Source organism: Heteronotia binoei, chromosome 5 (genome assembly GCF_032191835.1).
Source record: "Heteronotia binoei isolate CCM8104 ecotype False Entrance Well chromosome 5, APGP_CSIRO_Hbin_v1, whole genome shotgun sequence".
Lineage (NCBI taxonomy): Eukaryota > Metazoa > Chordata > Lepidosauria > Squamata > Gekkonidae > Heteronotia > Heteronotia binoei.
The window spans coordinates 48,461,174-48,467,173 of NC_083227.1; the positions used below are offsets into that span (position 1 = coordinate 48,461,174).

At 46.4% G+C, this 6,000-nt stretch overlaps 1 protein-coding gene across 2 annotated transcripts in view; it reads right to left on the bottom strand.

Annotated features, from left to right (window-relative positions):
• The window catches only part of FHIT (fragile histidine triad diadenosine triphosphatase), a 1,817,261-nt gene extending 1,816,564 nt beyond the window's left edge, over nt 1-697 (bottom strand). For both annotated transcript variants that reach the window (XM_060238269.1, XM_060238268.1), the window contains exon 1: nt 585-697. The gene's annotated coding sequence lies outside the window, so the exon portion shown is untranslated. The remainder of the gene's footprint in view (nt 1-584) is intronic.
• Between the last annotated feature and the right edge of the window lie 5,303 nt (nt 698-6,000).

The following is a 6,000-nucleotide window of genomic DNA, read 5'->3' on the forward strand; positions in this document are numbered from 1 at the left end:
CAGCCTTGAGGACAAAACAAAAAGTCTAATCCGCATGAAAGGACAGGACCGGGGATATCCGCTATTCCAGATCAAACACTCCGCAGTAATAAGAACGATGGGAAGGGGGATGGCTCTCACGGATATCCATTCCAATGGCAGGCAGAAATTCGACAACCCAACTGCAAGGAACCCCCTGCCACACGTGTTAAAATTAATACTGACTACACGCGCACGCATGCACGTATGCCCCTGCATATTTCTGCCACATTAATAACAGCCAATATTAACTTTAAGAAGCAGACATCTCCAATTTTCCCTTAGCAATACATAAGGCTGTAGGCTCCAATGAAGTTCTCGGTTAGTTGCAGATAGGGACTTGCACCAAGCCGCAGCGGCAGCGCTTTCCCCTGCCTTCTTGCGCCCCTGTTTCTCTTTCTCGCTTCGCCCAGCCACCCAGTCCCTGGCAGCCGCTCGCCCCTTCTCCTGCTCCACAGCGCAGAACACCCCCCTCCTTCCAGCTCTTTCCCCGCCCCGCGTGTCAATACAGCCGGGAGGAGGGAGGGAGCGCGTAGAAACAGAATAGTAACAAAATGGAGACTTACACTCGCTCTCTGACAGCTACTGCGCGTGCGTTTTAGACAGAAAGCAACGTCGGGCTGAGTACAGCGAGCAAGGATAGCGGAGCGCGGAGGAAGGCGCATGCGCATTCACAGCGGGAGAGTGGGGTTGCGGTGAAGCCTGTTATTTCCTCTGCCTGAAGGGAAATGCAGGTGTACAGCGAAGCGGGAACTATAGTTCAAACGCAAAATATAAACAGTAGGGAGCCCTTAAGGGGAGGGGGGTCCCTGCATCTTATTAACCCTTAGGGTTGCCAAGTCCAATTCAAAAAATATCTGGGGACTTTGGGGGTGGAGCCAGGAGCAAGGCTGTGACAAGGATAATTGAACTTCAAGGGAGTTCTGGCCATCACATTTAAAGAGACCACATACCTTTTTAATGCCTTCCTTCCGTAGGAAATAATAAAGGATAGGGGCACCTTCTTTGGGGGCTCATAGAATTGGACTTTCTGGTCCAATCTTTTTGAAGCTTGGCGTATTTTGAGGAGAGGCACTGGATGCTATACTGAAAATTTAGTGTCTCTACCTCAAAAAACAGCGCCCCCCCCACTGAGCCCCAGATACCCGCAGATCAATTCTCCATTATTTCCTATGGGAATAACTGCAATCCTAACAGCATTTTCCTGGGAGTAAGTCCTATTGAATAGACAGTAGAATTCAGAGTAGACCTGTTTAGGATTGCTCTCTAAGTCTCCATAGGAAATAACAGAATTCCCAGCAGACATTTCCGTCCCCTCCCCTCCCCCCCCGCCCCCGCTTTCTGATGACCCTGAAGCGAAGGGGGCCTCCAAACCGGGGGATCCCTGCCCCCACCTGAGGATTGGCAACCCTATTAACCCTCCATTTCTCAAAGGAACTCAGGGTACAGGGTGGGGTTGACTCCCCTTCACTCCCCTGCCATGAGTCTGTTTTGTAAAATTTGCCTGGTAACCAATGCAAATCTTTTTTCTTCTGCTAACCAGCTGCAGTAACTTCTTCAGAATGTTCAGTTTTGAAAAGTGCATCCCGATCTCCAGAGGTTGTGTGATGCATAATGTACAAATTTGCAAAACAGACTGATTAAAGGATGTTCCTACTAAAACAGAAGCTCTTGTTTACTAATAATGTTTTAATACTCTGCTGTTAAGACAGGAAAACAAATGCAACCACAGGCAGCAAAGTAAGATACATGTTTGCTCAGAATCTATCCGTCAAGTTCAACAGAACATGGAAACATTTATCTTGAAGAAAAGCTGCACTGGGATCCTGGAAGGAATATATTTTTGAGCTGCTATGATCTGCTTTTGTCTGCAGTTGGGTATTACATGTTCCCCCATTCAGTTGCTTCCTACTTAAGACAAATACAAAATGCTTGCTCCCAGCAGTAACAAGCCCTTAATATCTTGTCCTTGCCAACCTCAACAGTTCAGTGAACCAAGTCTCAAAAGGCCTTTTTCTTGCCAAGTGAATTTGGGAAGCTATCTGGCATTGAACTGCATTGGAAGTATAGGGGATTACCCCCACCAGTAAGTTTCCATTCATTCTGCTATAAAATGAATTTAATGAGAAACATCCACAAAAGAGCAAGTTATAGAAATCTCCAATCCTGAGAAAGTCACATTTTCAAGGAGACTTGATTTAGATTCAAATAAAGTGTCTCACTGATCATGTTAGTGGGATTTGAATTCTTACTTTTCTCTGGAACCAAACCTGGGTATTAAGCCTCATGGAACCCAACTCAGTGCATCTTTATGCAAAAGTTCTATGGGAGATACTGTGGCGGTAGGGAGGGAAGGCAGCATGTATAGGTCGATCTTGTCAAATCCTGGAAGCTATGTGGGGGGGAGGGGGAGTCTTGGATGGGATACTACCAAGGAAGACTGGAAAGGAAGGCAATACCAAGCCACCTTACTTGCTTTAAAAGCCACTTTCTGAGGTTGCCATAAATTGGTTGTGACTTGTCAGCACTTACATATATATTAGGGATGCCAGCCTTCAAGTGGGATCCCCTGGAATTACAGTTCATCTCCAGACTACAGAGATCAGTTTCCCTGAAGAAAATGGATGCTTTGGAAAGTGAACTCTGGCATTGTACCCCACTGAGGTCCCTGTCCTCACCAAGCTCTATTCCCAAATCTCTGGGAGTTTTCCAACCTGGATTTGGCAACTTTACCCCCCATCCCCTGCCTATGGCCAGGGAGGACCTGGGAAACCTAATATGTATTGTGGCACTGGCAGTAAGCTCTTATGTGTATTCAGGGCTGATTTCCAGCAAAAACGCACAGGAACGAAGAAACAAAGTATTTATTTATTTATTTATTTATTACCTTATATGGTGAAGTCCTCTGTGCCTGTTTCTGCTCCAGCTCTGCTTCTCTTGCAGTCAGCTGGAGCTTCAAAGGCTACCATATCGGCTCTTCAAAGGCAGTATAGGCTCTTTGGAAATCTGGCCTCACCCCCTCAGCCCTGCAAGGAGAGAGGCTGAGGCCTTGCTTGAAGTTACTCCCTATCCGGCGATCCTACTGGACTGGCTACTGCTGGGTAAGTTGTGAGGAGGGGGGGATGGACTTCTTTGGATGGGGGAGGGTGGTCTTCAGCCCACACTAATTCAGTTGTTTGAATTATTATGTTGTAAGCCGCCCTGAGACACTTAGGTGAGAAGGGCGGGGTATAAATCTTAATATAAATAAATAAATAAACACTAAAAGGCAAGCCTTGGCCTCGCTTGCCCTGCTTGACTGGGTGCACTTGGCCTCCATTGCAGGCCTGGCCTTCCTTGCCTTGCTCAGCTGGGCGCACTTGCCCTCAAGCAAAGGGCGGCAGTGGGGGGGGGGTGATCTCTGGCTTCCATTGCAGGCCCGGCCTGGCTTGCCTTGATTGGCTGGGCGCACTGGTTCTCGAGTGAAAGACAGCGGCAGGGTGGGGTGATCTCTGGCCTCCATAGTAGGCCTGGCCTTCCTTGGCTGGGCACACTTGCGCTCAACAGAAGGGCAGCAGCAGGGGGGTGATCTCTGGCTTCTATTGCAGGCCCAGCCTTCCTTGCCTTGCTCAGCTGGGCGCACTTGCCCTCAGGAGAAGGGTGGCAGCAGGGGCAGGGGGTGATCTCTGGCCTCCATTGCAGGCCTTGCCTTGTTTAGCTGGGTGCACTGGCCCTCGAGGGAAGGGCAATGGAGGAGGGGTGATCTGTGGCCTCCATTGCAGGTCCGGCCTTCCTTGCCTTGCTTGGCTGGGCACACTTGCCCTCAAGAAAAGGGCAGCAGCAGGGGAGGATGATCTCTGGCCTCCATTGCAGGCCCGGCATTCCTTGCCTTGCTTGGCTGGGCGTGCTTGCCCTTGAGAGAACAGCAGCAGTGGGGGGGGGGGGTGATCTCTGGCCTCCATTGCAGGCCTGGACTTCCTTGCCTTGCTTGGCTGGGAGCACTTCCCCTCGAGGAAAGGGCAGCAGTGGTGGGGTGTGTTTTATGTGATCTCTGGCCTTCATTACAGGCCCGGCCTTCCTTGCTTTGCTCAGCTGGGCGCAGCTCTGAGTTGAGAAATACCTGGAGTTTTTGGGGTGGAGTCTGAGTGGGCATTGCCTTCTGACACACTTCCAGTGATGTCAGAGGGTGTGGCATATGCAAATAATTTATGCAAATAAGTTGTGCTAATGAGTTCCTGGAAAGCTTTTTCTAGGAAATCACCCCTGTGTGCATTTATTAGAATATGTAAAAGGCCTCCATGGGTAACATACATATGCTTAAGGCTCTCGCCTTGATCAGGAACCCTTCATTGTCAAGATTTCAGGGAACTGAAAGCACATGCACTTATGCAGATGTGGGCTCTATACATACATTAGAAACAACCATGCATAGGTTGAGGCCATTGCTTGCCATTATAATCCTTCTCCCCTCCCCAACAAACTTTTGATCTACCAAGTCAGAATTTTTCAAAAGTTCAGTATCTAACAGTCCAACTAATCCTATGCACGTTTACTTTGACATCCTGCTACAGAGCATGGCAGCCCAAGAATTAAAAATAATAGCACTCTTCTCTCTGACTTTAGTGGCCAGATGTCCCTTCTGTGCACAGTTAATGCATAGAATTAAGACAATATAAATGCAGAAATACAAAATCAAGCAATTCCTGAAATCAGTTGCCAACACAGCAGCTTTATCTTTTAAAATAATCATTATAAAAAGGGGTCCCTCTGGTCAATGCCATGAACCCTTGGTTGTTCAGATATCACATTCTAGCTGTGCACTTGATTAAATAAAATTGTGTGTGTGTGTTTTTGAAAATATGCAATTTCTTCCTGGGTTCTGCTAATTATAACTATGTTAGCACATCTATCTTATAGTGAAATCTCACATGTATTGTCAAAGCACAGCAGGGGTGAAATGCAATTTGAAATCAGCTTCCCTGGCAAAACCTCAGTCCATTCAGAAACCTGATCCAAGTGCCTTTTTGTTTTTCACACATTCACACTAACAGCAGGAGAGTGGCTAAAAAGCACTTGAATTGGCACATATGAGTGTGATCTGATTTGTAACACTTCCAGATATCACATGGTTGTTAGACAGATGTCCTATCTTCATTTTGCAGAGATTTCAATTCATGTTAATACTTAATGGCTCAGCACAATTAACAAGTGTTTTGCCTCTTAATTTTTCTGTGTTTTCAACGAGTAAGATTCTAATGACAAAATTACATGCTATAGTCAAATATTTCCAGCTGAGGTTTCCATGCAAAGCAGGCTATATGACACCATCCATTCCTGCACATGTTTATTCAGATCCAAGTCCCTTTAAGTTCAGTGGGAAATTAGTCCTTTGTAAGTATGTTTAGGATCACTGCTTTAAACTGCTAAATGGATATGTGTAAAGAACACCCTGCCTCAGTTCAGGACATCACAGTTAGATGACCTTGCTTCCAGTATGAACATTCAAGGAAAAATTATTTATGGACTATTTTATAGCCAATTGACTTTTATGCTGCAAAGGTTATGGCCGATCCTTTACCTAAACTGGAATACTAATACTGTATTCTCAAGTATTGTTAAACTTTCTCTTGTGCTATAAGAACAGCTCTGGCTCCGGGGGCTTCCGGGGTTGGAACATGGTGAGCTGACCTGTCTCTCACAGAGGAGCAGTATGAGTTCTTTGCTTTGGACATAAAAGGCATTTTAATGCCTGCTGTCTACCTGTTTCCAGTAAAGGAACTTGTCTAGGACATGCTTGTTATTTCGAGGGGAGAGACTTTGGCTGATGAGAGACCCCAGGAGGGTTTTTTTTTCGTCTTTGAAGAACCCCCGATGAGAGATTGCATCCCATCGTCTACAAGGAATCTCTGGAGTCATTGAATTGACTTAAACTCATCAAGGTTCCAGCCTTCTATAGACTATAATAACTTCTGAAGAAAAACTGGACAGTATGAGCAAGATTAG